Source organism: Muntiacus reevesi, chromosome 9 (genome assembly GCF_963930625.1).
Source record: "Muntiacus reevesi chromosome 9, mMunRee1.1, whole genome shotgun sequence".
NCBI classification, from domain to species: domain Eukaryota; kingdom Metazoa; phylum Chordata; class Mammalia; order Artiodactyla; family Cervidae; genus Muntiacus; species Muntiacus reevesi.
This window is the reverse complement of record NC_089257.1, coordinates 28342083-28360029: the sequence shown is the minus strand read 5'-3', so window position 1 is coordinate 28360029 and position 17947 is coordinate 28342083.

Genomic DNA, 17947 nt, shown 5'->3' with positions numbered 1-17947 from the left:
TTCACATATGAAGAACCCTACCTTCAACACTCTTCATTGTCATATGAGATAAAAATTTGTTATATAATGGCTTCCTTAGATTCAATTTTGTTGGGACAACCTAAGAAATAATTCTTTTCTTCTGTAAGACTGTTAACCCATTTAACCAACCTCATATGATACCAGTAATGTGTCATATTCTTGCATGTCTCTTAAAAAGAAGGTATATTCCATGGTGTGATGTTTTATGCTTCAAGGTGCAATAATTAAGATGCCCCATAGATACATGAGTTTGCAACCCCTGAGATAATGGGAAGATTCAGAGCATCCTATGAAAGACTTGAAGAGGATGCAGCTTATCCCTTCAGCTGCTACACTCTTTCCCAATCTTTCAAACTCACTTTACCCCTATTTCTCTCAAAGCTTCCAAACAGACTTCCCATTTTCCCAGAGAAAAGTACACTGACAATGTGTAACTTTACATAGCATCCTTTGCATTTGCAGAGCAGAGAGTCTAGAAAAGACTTTTTAACAGAAAACGATGGATCTTTAATGACAACATTCTAGGCACTGCGAGGCATATTCTTGGCCACAAGCCTTTACGTCGCTAGTCTACCTGTTCGTAAGACAGGTCATGGGCATATTCTCTGTATTAAGGCTTGGGAAGCGTCTCCACAAGGGATTATTTTTGTCTTAACATGGACATAGTAATAGTGAAATGTACTGGCTAGTGAGCCTTTAGTGTTGAAAACTACTCATTAAATTTATTGGTTCTTTGATGTCCAATTCATAGCAAACTCTCACGGTTATTTTGCCAAAGGAAGTCAAAGTTATCAAGTTGTGTTTTTTAATGGGGATTGATACACTTTTATGAAAGGGACTTTGCGGAATTTTAAAAGAACATTCATTTCCCTTCTTCCTAAGTACAGTAACCTTGCCATGGCCCCTTGAGGCTGCTCAACACCAGTGTGAATTTGCTGCTCCCTCGTGAATTTTACAACCCATCCAACAAAGCATTCTGACTTTTTCACCTAAATATCAAAAACTTTCATTTAGCCAAGAGAAGAAAACATCATTATCTAAAGCCTTTCTCACACTCGGTTCTATGGAAACCACTGACCATATATAGGAAAAATAGCAAGCAGCCGCGACTTAGATGGGAGCATTCATCTTTCCTTTGTGATAAAAAGTTAGGCTGGTGACTCAGGACCTCACTCCACGCTTCATTGGCAGAAATGCTCTCTTTCTGCTTGAAAGCGTGGACACTTCAGAAGTGCCTCCCCTTGCAGGATGAGTAAAAACAATATCATTTTCCCTGATAGCTGCGGAATTGAAGTGAAGGATTATTTATTTAAACTTTTGAAGCATGAAGCCAAATGCAGCCAGTATGTACCATGTCTGTCTTAGAAACCATAAGTCAGGGGGAGAGTTTACGAAGCATTCGATCAGCAGGCTGGTTCCCACTTTCTCATGTAAACCGCACAGACTGCAAGGTCGAAGCGCCAGTCTCTGAACTCCTATTAAAGAAGCAATCGTTTTCAGCTCCTTATTTCCTACAACAATGGCACAATCCCATTACCTCTTCTTTCCTCACAAAAATATGTTTCCAATTATTCCACGGTTGGTGGTCGATGAAAAGCTCTTTTATGACTTTTGCTAACAGTCATTGTTATGACTAAGAGCAGTGGGTCTGAGAGCCTTGGCTGTCCCTCCTTCCATCCTGCTGCTGGCCCCAGGTAACCTGTCGCATCAGCATCTGACAGCTGCTGTGAGCTTCACACAATCCTTACAACTTGGCGATGGCTGCCTGCAGTCAGACCTCCTGCACATCACCTCCATTGCTGCTTGAACCCAAGTTCAAGCTGTTAAGACAGAGGTGGAAAGTGAAATTTAATAACTGCCCTGTTAACTAGTCCTTTTACTTTCTTTCTTCTTAGCATGAGCCCTTCCCCAGACCCCTGAGGCCCTCCAAGGTAGCAGTTGCCAAACTTTTTGGCACCAGGGACCAGTTTCATGGAAGATTGCTTTTCCATGGGAGTCGGGGGATGGTTTTGGAGTGATTCAAGCACATTACATTTATTGTGCACTCTATTACATCAGCTCCATCTCAGATCATCAGGCACCTCAGATCCCAGAGGTTGGGGATCCCTGCTCTAAGGCACAACTTTTCTGCTTTTTGCTTTGTTTGTATGATATCATTAGTCATACCTGAGAGTGAATGAGTTTATCTGGTGGTTCCTGAGAACAGGGGGAGGGGAGTATGGGAAGCCTTGACCAGAGCAGAAGATCAGGGACACGAAGGAGAACAAAGCAAGGGACAAGCCTGAGAAAGACAGAGCAACTCCTGCAGCCTGGCCGAAGAGGCCTGGGGATAAGTGAGGTCGACTGTCCTTCGAAAGATCCACAGAGACACCTGCTGGGTGCAGACCAGACAGGTGACCCTGGGGTTCTTGCAGGACAGCATCGCTCTGACCCTGGAAGGGATCTAAGAGCAATAGTCTTTTCCAGACAAGACTCTGAGGCCCACGCTGCAGACAAGAGCAGAAAAGCAGAAAAACTCCAAAATATATTGCCCAAGTAAGTGTTAGTCGCTCAGTTGTGTCTGACTCCTTGCAACCCCATGGACTGTAGCCTACCAGGCTCCTCTGTCCATGGAATTCTCCAGGCAAGAATACTGGTGTGGGTAGCCATTTCCTTCTCCAGAGGATCTTCCCAACCCTAGGACTGAACCCAGGTCTCCCGCACTGCAGGCAGATTCTTTACCATCTGAGCCACTAGGGAAGCCCACATATTGCCCAAGTGCCTCTCATTTTAACCATTTACACTGATTTTCTATTGTTGTTTTTCATTTATGTGTGTGTGCTCAGCTGTGTCTGACTCTTTGCGATCCCACGGATTTAGCCCACCAGACTCCTCTGTTCTAAATTACCACAAATTTAAAGACTTAAAACATGGAAATTTATTCTTTTACAATTCTGGAAGACCTAAGCCCAAAATAAGTTTTGTGGGGTTAAAATTTGTGTTGGCAGGGCCAGTTCTTTCTGGAGGCTCCATTAGAGAATCTGTTAGCTGCCTCTTCCAGCTTTTGATGGCTGCTGGCATGACTGGGCTTGTGTTCGCATCACTTCCGTCTCTGCTTCCCTTGCCGTATCACCTTCTCTTCTGCCTCCCTCTTATAAGGACTCTTGGGATTACATTTAGGGCCCACTTGGATAATCTAGGATAATTTTTGCATCTCAAGATCTTTAATATAATCACAGAATCTATAGTTTCTTTTCTCATATCAGGTAATATCTTTGGGTGGGGCAGTAATGCATATTCAGCCTGTTATGGGCGCCAAGTATGAATTAATTATATTATTACTTCCTTCCAAATAGTATGCTTTCTTTCTAAACTTGGATGCTCAAAGAACACAGTGCTTTATCTAAGTTGTAATTCTCTATGGGGTAAAAAATATTCTTGTGAGCCCCTCTAAATGACTGGTGCTCTAAATATTGAAAAGTTTTGGCATTTGGATCTAGAATTTTTAAAATTCAAACAAGTCCTAGTACCCCTAGTCCTCAGACTGTGGTTTCTTAATACCATTTCCCTCTAAATGACCCAAAGCTCCTTGGATAAATAGCTGATTCTAGGTTTAGAATAGGAAATCTACAATATGAGCCTGAAACATCTCTCTGTGAAAGTTAGAAAGTCTTTAAAGGCTCCTGAGGGCTCTTAAAAGCAGTCAAGAGACAACTTGCAAAAGACCCCACTGGCCAATAATAATAATGGGTTGAAATACATAAAGTATATATAAGTCCATGAGTTTGAAATGCTTCCTTGACAGTTTTAAAGAATGGTGGGACATTAACTTATTGTTTTAAAATGTGATAAATAAAGAGAAAGACTCAATCAAATATTTGTCCTTCTTTTTTTTCATATGAACTATATCCCAGGGTAATCAAATAGTGGATCAGAGGAATTTTCTCTTTATAGAGTTATTTCTGCTGATAAACATCGAAGGAATTCTAGAGTTAGAAAAATCAAGGTAATCCCTAAGGAATCAGTGAACTGTGCAACCCCCAATGAACTGATGAATCTAGGCAATGATGATCCATGGCTGCTAATATCACAAAAATGAAATAACCAGGTTTACATACCTATTGATAGAAGTACACATCTATAAACCACTACTTCTAAAACATCCTGTTAAAATGAAACCAATCAGAACCTTAGAGTTTAATAATAATCAAGTCACAGGAAATACAGGGGAAAAGGGAACATGCTAAAAAATACTTGCTTAGACTCAATTTATAAAATCCACAAGCAAGGTACCCTTCAGAACCAAAATCACAAAGAAAAAAAAAAAGACATGCAAGGAGACCTGTAAGTTAAAAGAGATTTAATTGACATAACAATCAATCACAAGGTATAGAATCTAGCTGCACCTTTACTCAAGCAAGCTACAAAAATCTAACAAAACAATCAGGGACACTTGAACTCTGTCTAGATATGTGGTAATGTTAAAGAAGTGTGGTTAATTTTGAAGGTGTGCTAAGTTTAAAAAAGGAGTTTTTATCATTTAGAGCTACAGTGATGTGGTGTTTGGGTATTTAGAATTTGCTTTGTATTAGTCTGGAATGGAGTATGGACAAGTGGATGAAACAGGATTGGCCACAAACGACTAACTTTTGAAACTGAATGAGAAGCCATTATACTATTCTCTCCATTTTTGTCTATGTTTGAATTTTTCATATTTGTCTTTCAGTTTTAAGGTAAAATCTTGCTTCTGCTCTTGACTTAAACCTAATAACAACAATAATAGCAATACTGCTAAACACAGATTATTCAGGGGGTTTTATTTTAAGCTAAACACAGTGAAAAGTCTTTAACTGCAGTACATTAGTAGTCCAAAATTCCCCATGGACTTGTTAGTAAGAACAGAAGTCTCAAGTTCAGGCATTGGTGCACTAGCTAGCTATTTTGTGCACCTTGCATTCTACATGAATTTTACTTGAATGTCCCACTGTGTTTTGTTATATATTAGGGCTAGACAGAAGACTTAAACATGCTATAAATCCTACTAAGTTCATAGATTGCTATTATTAACTGTTCTCAAATATCTTGATAATATTCAAGGCAGTAAATCTCAGATTGGTTCCTGCTCTACTGTACCCTGGCATTGGAGAGAAAATTACAAGTGAAATTCAGCCCATCTCCTAATGCAGACTTTTCTAGGAAGAAAAGCTATATATATGCTAAGTTGCTTCAGTCGTGTCTGACTCTTTGTGACTGTATGGACCATGACCCACCAAGCTGCTCTGTCCATGGGATTCTCCAGGCAAGAATACTGGAGTGGGTTGCCATGCCCTCTTCCAGGGGATCTTCCTGACCCAGGGATCGAACCTGGGTTTCCAGCATTGCAGGCAGATGCTTTTACCGTATGAGTCACCAGGGAAGCCCTATTAGGCTGTAGGGATCTTCCAACTAAAGAATTAGCTCTCTCTCAGTAACAACATTCTTGTCTTAGCTAACGAGACTCAATACTTTGGAGTTATCATTGATGTGTCCTGTGTGCTCTTTGAGGTAAATATTTCTGAGTTGCTGCACGCCTATGTGCCAGGCACTGTGCTTGGCACTGGGAATACAGAAGAAACACAGCACATTCCTGTCCACAAGGTGGACAGGTGGATGGGAGAGGTGCATGAATGAAGATATCTAGCAAATGCTCTGATGGAAGTTCCTAAGTTCTCCAGTTTCAGTATGTTCCCCCTCCCTCGGATTCTCCCTGGACATTGCCTGAACCACCATCCTGTGTGTCTACAGATGGGATGATCCCTTTCCAACAGAAGAGCATTCAGTGATTAGGAGCAGACTTGAAGAAGTGAAGTGAAGTCGCTCAGTCGTGTCCGACTCTTTGTGACCCCATGGACTGTAGACTACCAGGCTCCCCTGTCCATGGGATTTTCCAGGCAAGAGTACTGGAGTGGGTTGCCATTGCCTTCTCCAGGAGATCTTCCTAACCAGGAATTGAACCCCGATCTCCCGCATTGTAGGCAGACGCTTTACTGTCTGAGCCACCAGTGAAGCTCTCAAGAGCAGACGTGAGTCTCCACTAATTCCTAGATATCTTTGGGGTGTTTAACCTCTCTGTGCCTCTGTTTCCTCATCTATAAACTGAGAATGATAAGGTTATTGCTGGAATTAAAGGCATTAGTATCTGTGGAGGTCTCAGAACAGTATGTACCTGATGTATTAAGGATCTTATCCATGCAAGCATCTTAAGCGTCTTACTCATTTCTTCAGGCTGCTATGTTCCCGTAAGTCTACGGCACTTCTAGCTGTTATAGTTGCTTCCTTTAATTCTGCAAGTCACTGCTGATACTCTAGTGTTTACGAAAGCGTTGCTAGAACCTGGAGTTCATTAATGATACCCCTTTCCAGGAAGTCACTTACAGGACATCTCTTTGCTCAGCCCTCAGCCTACTACTGTTGCCTTACTATTTGAGTCTAGCCTAGATTTGAATCAGAGTCAGCTCATAAACCTTAAGACAGAAGTTCTCAATGGCTTGTCCTCAGGCTTCATCCAAGTCAAGCTTCCCCAAATCTCTCCCTTGTCCCTGAAAGCAAAATCCCTGTTTAAATAATAATTTTTACAGAAACACTCCCCGATTACAGCCAAATTGTCTTTTATGTTGCTATGAAAAAAACAACTTAGCAACGAATCCTGAACTGCTCTATCCCAAAGCAGGATTTGCTTTTTTCTTTGCATAACTCAAAAGGCACATTATAAGTTGCTTTTCTTACAATTAAAAGAACCATCCTCCCTTAAAGAAGAATTCTAAAGTCACTCCTAAAATAACTGACATTAGTTACATTAATTTCATTTGGTTTAAAGTTATTTGGGGGCTCCTGCTATATATGTATAAAATATTATAAGCACAGAGAATAAATCATGCATGAAAATCCAAGAAGGTGTCCCAGAAGTATGACATATAAGCTTTACATCATCTTTATTTCAATATTCTCCCCAAATGTCTATTAGGGGTAATGACTGTAGAGACTCAGAAGAAATATGACAAAACATAAGCAACAAGTATCTCAGGGTGAGGGACTTTTGGTAATTATTTCCTTCTTTATATTTTGTGTACTTCCTGACCTGCCGCGAGACTTCCCAGATACCGCTAGTGGTAAAGAAACTGCTTGCCAATACAAGAGAGGCAAGAGACAAGGGTTCGATCCCTGAGTCAGAAAAATCCCCTGCAGAAGGAAATGGCAACCCACTGCAGTATTCTTGCCCAGAAAATCTCATGGACAGAGGAGCCTGGTGGGCTACAGTCCATGTGGTTGCAAAGAGTTGGACATGACTTAGCACACATGCAATGCAATAACTTGCCTCACTGCACGTATTACATTTAGAATAAGAGGACAAAATGGTATTTTAAAATGTCTCATATCTAATTTTTTTCTTTCCATGCTCATTTCCCCACCTTCTCCATGTTCCATCACTTTTATCCTGACACCTCCCTGCTTGAGACCTACCAGTAAACTCCTGCTGTTCTTCTCCTGGAGGCTTAATAACTCTGCCTGACTTTCAAGCATCTTCATAATTCATCCTACCCCACCTATCAAATCATACTTACACTGCACACTCTCAGCACCTAAGGACAATTATCCTAAATTTCAAGGAAAGTAAACTGCCTTTTCCTAGTTTTGGAGGGCTCTCAGGAAAATACCTAACGATGGCTGCTTTTTGGGGGTAGCTGGTAAGGGCATATTTAAATACAAACATGCTGATATGCTGACATAGTGCACTTCTTTCTAGGAATTTCCATTATCTATCTATAAAAGTCATGATTGTTACTATTAACAGCTGCATTTCATTGGTGAAGTTAAATAATTTGCCACATGCCATACAGTTTGAAGAAATCAGAGCCTAGACTAGGACCCAGATCAACTGGATGCCAAAGCCATAATCTTTCCATTTTAGCAGACTTTTGGCAAGGGAAATAGTCATATTTTTTATTCACTATCAGTTGCATTCATTGATAGATTAGCACGGAAATTAAAAAATTGTAACTAAACTAATTCACTTCCATAGCTCTTTTAGCTTATGCCTCATACTTTAGTACAATTTATACTATAATGTGGGCTTCCCGGGTGGCACTAGTGGTGAAGAACCCACCAGCCAATGCGTAAGAAATGTAAGAAACGTGGGTTCAATCCCTGAGTTGGGAAGATTCCTTGGAGGAAAATATGGCAGCCCACTCCAGTGTTCTTATTTGGAGGATCCCATGGACAGAGGAGCCTGGTGGGCTATGGTTCACAGGGTCACAAAGAGCTGGACACTCCACGCACATGCTATAGTGTATTTGTGCTAACTGCTTCTTGTGAGCAAATCTTGTCTCCTTTGTCAGGTTCTTGGTTTAATAAGGTGTTGGCCACATGCTCAGCACATACTTGGAACTATCTACAGCACATTCTAAGTACGCACTAAAAACTCACATAAGAAGAACTCCATTTCAGTTGAATGCTTGCTTTATCAAAGTAGTGTCTTAAAGGTTATGTAATTCATAACCAAAAACCTTGAGTAAAAGGATAATTTAAAAATTCAGGGAAGTTAATATATCTCTTATTAAACTTAATTATTATACCATTCTTTATCAATATCGTCAAAACATCATGGATTCTGCCTCTCTTACAAAGATACATACCTTATCATCTCTATAACAGAAAATACAGATGGACATAAAATTATCAGTGTAATATATTTATGAACAGCATGTGCTAGCAGGAGATAGAAAGGTATAATTCAAAGGAGGAGATTTGCATTTGTGAAGAAGGCTAGAGAAAGAATTTCATACGCCAAGAATCTGTTTTCACCCCAAACATACCTGAGAATAGAAAAGCACCAGGTAGATGGACCCAAGGTATTTCCCTAATGAGGCTTATTTGTGTTTGTTACCAGTAACTCATAATTTTTAAAATGTCATAATTTGTTTGCATTGCTTTTAGAAAAATGATCTGTATGATGCAACCAATTATGAAATGCAATTTTCTACCTGGTGAAATGTTTCCCTAGTTCTTTTGCCCATTCTGCCTCATCAGAGAGAGGGGACTAACGGCGATTTTGTTATTTATCAAATCACCATCTTCATTAGAGTAAACTCGTGACTTTCTTTTCTCAGAGGAAGTCTCTCTTGACTCCTTCCATCTCTGCCCTCCTCCAGCATTTTCCTTTTGCATTGGATCATATTTTCACATACTTGTTTTCATTTCCTAGAGGTACCAACTCTCCAGTTAGACTATAAACTCCCCAAGGTTGGTTTAGTTTATTTTCTATAAAACCCTCTTAGCTCTTTGTACAGCAGAGAGCCAAAATAGGCATTCAATAAATTAAAGTATTATTGGGTTTTATTTCAGGAAGACAGAAACGGGGTCGTCCCTCTGCTTCGCTCCTTGATTCTTTGGGCCTCTCTGAAACCACATTCCCAAACACAGCACAGCTGAAATAACAATAGCACCAGCTTGCATTTTTACAGTACCATCTACTTTTCAAAGCGTTTTTACATCTCTTATCTCATTTATTTCTCACCAGAATCCTACGAGGTAAGTAGAGCAGATATGCCTCATCTCACTTGATAGATGGTAAAATAGAGGAAGGGAAAGGTTAAGTGACTTGCCCAATCTCTCACCACTCTGGTCCATCTGCCAGAATTATCTTCCTAAAAATAAATATAAACATGACATTCCCCTGCATAAAATCATCAACAGGACTCTGGCTGTCTACAGGGTAAAGTGCAAACTCCTTAGCAGGGCATACAAGTCCCTTCACATCCTGGCCCCATGCTCCTCACCAACTTCATCTTCCACTGCTTCAGCCCAGCACTACACCCTCCCCCAGCCACACTGAATTTCCACCATCACATCAACAATTGTCAAGATCTTGTGCCTTTGGACACACGGTTTCCTCTGCCTGGAATGCTCTTTTGGGTTTAAACCTCTCATTACCACTTTCCAGCCTGAGAAATTCCCATTCAGTCCCCTACATGTCGGTCAAATGAAACCTTTACATTCTTGCTCTGGATTCCCCTCTGCTGGGTGAGGGGCTTCCCTGGTGGCTCAGATGGTAAAGAATTGGCCTGCAATGCAGGAGATCTGGGTTCAATCCCTGGGTTTGGAAAATCCCTTGGAGAAGGGAATGGCTACCCACTCCAGGATTCTTGCCAGGAGAATTCCATGGACAGAGGAGTCTGGAGAGTTCCAGTCCATGGGGTCACAAAGAGTCGGACACGACTGAGCAACTCACACTCTCACTTTACATCGCTGGGTGAGCTGGCCACTCCTTTCTCAACCAACCCCTGCTTGTTGCTCCCCCTTACCCTGATCAATATTTTCCTCTTTTTTTTCTGTGGAACTTATCACCTTCCAACATAATATATGATTTGATTATTTATTAAGTCTTTCCATCTGTCTCTCTCTGATGGAATGTAAGCCCCACAGGGCATGGACCTTTGCTGGTTTTGTTCACTAGCGTGTCTCAGGTGCCCGGAATGGAGTCTGATACATAATAAATGCACAGGAAATTCAGAAAGCATTAATTAAGCAAACGTGATTCTGGCACTGAGACTACAGAGATGAGATACAGTCCCTCTGGTTTAGGAGGAGGGGGCGGGACATAAAGCGCCCTGTTGGGAGCAGGATGCCGAGTGCTCAGATAGTGGTCTGTGCTGGGGGAGATGAGAGCGCAGATAAGGAGCAGCCGGTGAGGCGGGGCCGGGCTGGGTGTAGATGGAAACAGCAGACAGGAAAGGCTTAGTCTTCATCCAGAGGGCAATATGTAAAGAGAGCCTTGACAGCCGGGGACAAGTTCACGGAGTTCAGACAGAGGTGGGGAGAATCTTTGCATGTGAGAAATTACAAGGAATTTTTATAGCTTAATATTAGGGTATACATAGGGATGGGATAGAAGGCCAGAGAAGTAAAATCTGTTTATGTCCATATAGAAGATGGAAATGAGCTCCTGAGTATAAAGGAGCAAGGGTGTAATTGGGCTGTTTTTACCTCCAAAACAACTATGCTTCAGAACACCCTTTCCCTGTCATAAAAAACTACCAGAAATAATTAATTCTGATGTTAATAGTTTAGAGAGGAAAACAATCTGCAGTCAAGGCATTAGACCTTGATCTCCTGAGACTTTAGAAGAAAATCCTAGAGAATCTATCTTGAAATATTAATCCTGCTCATTCATGGAGCTTCTGGATCAGCAGAAATTTGATATGTTTTCCTTCATTAAGCTCTTTGTTTTGTCCTTTTATAGTTTGAAAAGAACTTTCATAGCTAGAGATATATCTAGTTAGAGATGAATTGTGGTACTTGGCTTCATTTCAAGAGAGTAATATTTTTATTCTTTGAGCAGTTCAATGTTGTTAAGTCATCTGCTGAGTATCAAGCACTGCACTAGGCCCTTGCTCCAAAGACTAGTTAGGAACCCAGGACCATGACTATTGAGGCTCATAGACTATTGGGATAGACAGACATATGAATACAATGTAATGTTGCAGGGATCGAATATACATGTATGCACAGGAGACAAAGGGCAGACGAAGAAGGGTGTGATTCATTCCTCCAAGGAGACGGAAAGAGGGAAATGTACACATCACACAAGGTTTCTCAGGAGATGTGATGCTTGATCAGAGTCTTGAAAGTTGGTGTGTGGTCGTCAGTGGACAGTGAACTTTCAAGGTAAAGTGAGAAGCCCAAGCACAGGCTTGAGGCTATGAAACAGGCTGGTGAGTAAGAAAGTACAAAGAGTCCAACTTGACTGGACCTGGGGTGTGCATGTGGGCATGCTGTGTGTGTGTGTGTGGTGGGGGGGAGTTCTGAGGTACTTAGCCCTTTATATGCTATGGTAAGGGTCGGGATTTGACCCAGTCAGCCATTGTGATTTAAAGAGCACTTGTCTCAGACTGCTTTAGAAGGTCCTCATTAAAATTCCTCGGTGGTCCTGTGGTTAGGACCTTTTACTGTGTCAGGATCCCGGGACCTTCCCCCATCAGCGAACTAAGATCCAGCAGGCTGTGTGTTGCAGGAAAAAAAAAAAAATTGCAGATCTCTGGGCAGGAATGATTCAGAATCTCAAGAAGAATGGTGAGTGAGCTCAGAAAGATCAATAGTCTGCAAAGCTCCTTCGGTGATTTCTAAGTTTCAGGACTTCCCTTATAGGCAACGGGGAACCAAAGTTTTAAATAGAGGATGATAATCAGATTTGGTTTTACAAAGATTTTTAAAGTAGTTGTATTGCATGAGATCCTAAACTCAGGTGCTTTCATTGACTAGGCATGTAAAATAAATGACTGAAGTAGGCTGGGTGGAATGATTAGGGTGGTGGTGGTTTAGGTGGTAAGCATGTCTGACTCTTGGGACCCCATGGACTGCAGCCCGCCAGGTTCCTCTGTCCATAGGATTCTCCAGGCAAGAATACTGGAGTGGGTTACCATTTCCTTCTCCAGGGGATCTTCCCAACTCAGGAACTGAAGCCGGGTCTCCTGCACTGCAGGCAGATTCTTTACTGACTGAGCGAGCTATAAGGGAAGCCCCAGGGTGCGGTGGGGACTGAGGCAAACCAAAGAGCAGAAGCTTGGCTAAGGGAGCCGTCACTGTGTAGCCTCAACCAATTAGTGACAAGTAGGAATTTGGAGCTTCCCTGGTGGATCAGATGGTTAAGAATCTGCCTGCCATGCAAGAGACCCATGAGTTTGATCCCTGGGTCAGGAAGATCCCTTGGAGAAGGGAATGGCAACCCACGCCAGTATTTTGCCTGGAGAACTCCATGGACAGAGGAGCCTGGTGGGTTTCAGTCCACAGGCTTCAAAGAGTCAGACAAGACTGAGTGACTAACACTAGGAATTTTAACCCAGTGCTGTTGACCGTTACCTTTTTCACAATAAATTTTTCATCTATATTTTACTGTAAAATCTCCCAGTATTTAAATAGTGGTTATATTAAGAAGGTTCTTGGTTACAAAGAACAGAAGCAGATTCTGGATGATAAAGCAGAAAATACATTTATTAAAAAGATGTTTAACACAGTGAAGTCACTCTAGAAATTATTTGGCAAACATATGTATACCTTGTGTTCCAACAACCTCACCCCTAGACACACACCTAACTAAAAGATATGTTTCCCAAAAGACACACAGTAGGATATTTATAGGAGCACTGTGAATCTTACAAGAGTGGAAACATCCCAAATGCCTATTCACAATAGAAAGGATAATATAGGGTAATACATTTACACTATGGAATATCGTGTACAGTGAGAAGGAACCATTTACCACTACAAGCAACAAATGGATACGTCTCACAAACATAGTTGAGCAAAAGAAGTCAGAAACCAAGAGTTCATATTGTGTGATTTGATTTATATTTAACACAAAGAGACAAAACTAATCCACGCTATTTGAAATCTGAATAGTATTTACCACCATTGTGTTGTGATTGTTAGGAATGTTGTGATTGGAGGGGCACACAATAGGGTATTTTGAGGTTCTCATTTTATTCTCTCTTAATTTGTTTCTGGTATGTTTGTATGTGAAGATTTATTGAGTAATACGTTTATGACATGTGCAGAAGTGTCCCAAACACGTTTATTGTTAAACACCTACTCAACTACATGACAAAATCATCTTCAATGATAGTTATGAAATAAAACTAAATAATTGGGACCATAAAAATTGTAGACAGTGAAATCATTTTTAGTTAAATTTTATGAACATGTATACACCTATACACATATATATGTATATAAGTTTTTAAATAATTAACGATATAAAAAAAGAAATTTTGATTTTAAAGAAATCATTCAAATTCAGGAAAATATATTGTGTATGAAGTAAAATTCAGACTTACCATACAAAAATATTACATCTTTCAGTTTTCTCTCTGTTTCACTGTTTCATATATTGAACACAGATAAAAACTTCAAGCTCTCACATAGATTGGTAGGCTTGAAGTGATTTAAGTTCTGTTCCTTTGTCTTTACAACCACTGTACCACAGCATGTTATCTATCTCTATCCATAATGAAGATGCTATTTCTTTCCCCATCTGCCTCTTCTGTATATTATTTCTTTTTAAAAACAGCTCTGTTGATATAATTCCCATACCACACACTTCACCCATTTAAAACCTACAATTCTGTGGTTTTTATTATATTCACAGAGTTGTGCAACCAGTACCTAAATCAATTTGGGAACATTTTCATCTCACTCCATAACAAACCTCTTACCCTTTAGTTGTCACTCTTCATTCTTCCTCTTCAGCTACCCCCTGCTCCCACAACACACACACACACCACCAGTGGAATCATATAACATGTGTTGTTTCTGGCCTCTTTCACTTAGCATAATATTTTCAAGTTTCTTTCATGTGGTATCATTCCTTTTTATTGCCAAATGATATACCATTGTATAAATATACTGTATTTTGTTTATCCATTCATCATTTGATAGCTATTTGCTTATTATGAATGTTTTGGTTATTATGAACAATGCTGCTATGAACATTTGTATATATGTTTTTGCATGGACATACATTTTCAATTCTCTTGGATACATACCTAGGAGAGGAAATTCTGCATCATATGACCACTCTATGTTTAGCCTTTTAAGAAATTGCCAGACTTTTCCAGAGTGGCTGTACCATTTTACATTCTCATCATCAGTGTATGAGGGTTCCAAATTCTCCACATCCTCATCAATACTTGTTCTTGTCTGTCTTTTTTATCACAGCTATTCTATGGATTTGAAAGCATATCTTATTTTGGTTTCAATTCGCATTTCCCCAATGACTAACAAATGCTCTTTATCTGACCTGGAAAATGGTTGCATGTGTATGCTCACTGTGATAATTCAGCAAAGTGTCCAATTATGATTGACACATTTTTCTGAACACATTACACTTCAATACAAATGTTTATTTTGAAAGTACATATTCCACATCAGGTAAAGACCTCTTACATTCTATTTTGGAAATAAAATCATCACTAATCCACAAAAAAGAGGCAAGAGCAACAACTTTCAAGTGAGACAGACTTGAATAGAAATCCATATTGACTGATGCTCTATGTCTCATGCTGGCAAAACTGCCTCTGAGCCTCTGTTGCTTCATCTTTCAATAAAACTTTATTTTATTATGAATTATGGTTAGTGTGGCTTATATAGAAGCTAAAAATAATTTTTTTCCCCCAAATGTAAAAATTATCAGCTCATAAAACTACTCTTGCATTCTCATGGTTTGCAGATGATATGCCTCTTGATGAATACATTAAGATTTTCCCTCTGGTATAAACATGTCTTTTTGAAAGCATTTTAAAAACATAAATGATGAATGTGTCTTCTTTGGCTTCAACAGATTTATGAATGCTTCAATTATTGACTGTCATGTAAAATGAAGAAGTTAGCCTTATGAATTTGGGGAAGTTAATTGAGAAGATTAAAGTTTTCTAATGGTCACTGGCACTGTATTAGTTCCATTGCTGAATCTACAGCTCAGGTACAATACATTTCAGTAAGCCACCAGTTAACAGGCTTAAGCATTAGTTGTTTCACCTACAAAGTCACTATAATCACATGTTGCATCACTAGTATAAAATTTAATTATTAGCTATAAATCTCTGAGATCTTAAGTAAATTCAGGGCTATACCACAGTAACCCTAAGAGAGATTCCCACCATAAATACACATTACAAAAATGTGCTAACTTACACTTAAATAAACTTTTTATTTACAAAATTATGACTTTAGATTTCAAACTTTTTTCTCTGTGTCCATCAGGATTAGACTCAGTTGAATAGGAGAGAAATCCAAGATAATGGTAGATTAAACAAGATGGAGGTTTATTTTTCCCTTATGTAAGACAAGTCTAGGTGACTCAGACAGTAAAGACTGCCTGCCATGCAGGAGACCCGGGTTTGATCCTTGTTGGGCAGACCCCCTGGAGAAGGGAATTGCAACCTACTCCAATATTCTTCCTGGAGACTCCTATGGACAGAGGAGCCTGGCGGGCTACAGCCCATAGGGTTGCAAAGAGTCGGAGACAACTGAGCGACTAACACTTTCACTCTCAAGACAAGTCTAGAGGCAGGCAGTCATGGGCTGATACTGCATCTTTCTGATGTTATCAGGAATACAGGCTTTTCCAACTTTCCTGTCCATTATCACGGCTTTTACCTTTAAGATCATATCTTGGTCTTAGTTTGGTTACTGAAACTCCCACCATCAAGCACATGTGTTTTTAGGGCCCAAGAAAGAGAAAAGGCTAAGGACAAAAGAGAGTTTCCAGACTGAAAAGTGAAAGTGAAAGTGAAATTCGCTCAATCGTGTCCGTCTCTTTGCGATCCCATGAACTATACAGTCCATGGAAATCTCCAGGCCAGAATACTGGAGTGGGTAGCCTTTCCTTCTCCAGGGTATCTTCCCAACCCAGGGATTGAACCCGGGTCTCCTGCATTGCAGGCGGGTTTTTTACCCGCTGAGACCGAAGGGAAGCCAGTTTATGGTGCTTTCCAGAAGCTCCTCCCCAAATTTTTGTTTAAATCTCACTGGCTACCCCCGACATAAGGCTGATAAATTTAGTTGCAAGAAAGGGTGTATTGTCACACCTACATTACAGGGAGGATTTGCAACTAAGGAATAAGAGGATGGATAATAGGCTGACAAGTAGCAGTCTTTGCCAGACTTTTTTCCCTCACTCTTTCCCATGTCTTTCTAGAATGCTGTAATCATCTATTTTTCATTCAAAATTAAAATTTAAAGCAATGACTGGAGATCTATTACACGTGAATTTAGTTAAATTTTATGATATGATTCACTAATATAATACATATTTATTACACTTTCTTTGTATCAGCCACTTCCATAAGTAAAGGAATGAAATAATGAGAACATTTCCACCTTCTCAGTGTTCAGAGAATATTGATTCAGGTAAAGAATGATGAGTAATTATTATAAATAATGCCCATTTCAAATGGGTTATCCTTTAAAATATAGCATTACTATTTAGGTAATCAACTACATGTACTATTTTAGCATAAAAGTATACTTTTATTTATCAGATGAATAATTCCATAGTTTTGAGATACTTGATACAAATGAAGACAAATTTGGGGTATCAATAAAGCATTCTTCTTGCAAAATATGTAATTTTGTTCCAATGATAAAATTTCTTGTGACTATATTAACATGGTCCTTTCAAATAAGATAATTAAAAATATAGTTAAACCTAGGTTTTCCAGAATTTTTAATTAGAAAAAACAGAGCTATTACTAGAGGGAAAGCAGACAAATTAAATAAAGAAAAACTATAAAATATTTGGTTGAATTTTTTCAGATAAAAAAATCAGCTAGAGAATTATTGCCTATTAGAAGATAGGAGATCTACTCAATTTCTTGTTATACACTTTTTGAAAATTCCGAGGTATATTTTAAGAAACTCTATTAAAGAATAGGACACAATAATAATAGGTTGCTATTGTGGCAGGATAAATGACAACTCATCTTATTGCCTTTAACACACCAGTTGACCTGTATTTTAGTTTTGGCACAGGATCAAGTTGAAATTGACCTGTTCAAATTTCAGCGGGCTTCAAATATCTTCAATTGGTGCCAAACTTTTTATCTGAAACTTTGGGATATATGAAATACACAATTTAGAGAGAAATAGACAATATTTCTTGTACCACTTGTCTAAGTTAAAGAGACTTGTCTCCCTTAAAAAGGAAAAAAAAAAAAAAAGGAAAAAAAAAAAAAGCCCACAGAACATTTATTTTGCTTAACAAAATAAAGCAAAATTTTTTTTGATTCATTTAAAAACTAATTTGACCGAGATACTATTTTTAAATATTAGTTCTCCTCATCTAGGCAACAACACTCTACAGTGCTGCTGCTTTGGTTTGCATTTTCTACAGGTTTATATAAGTGGAATTATACAG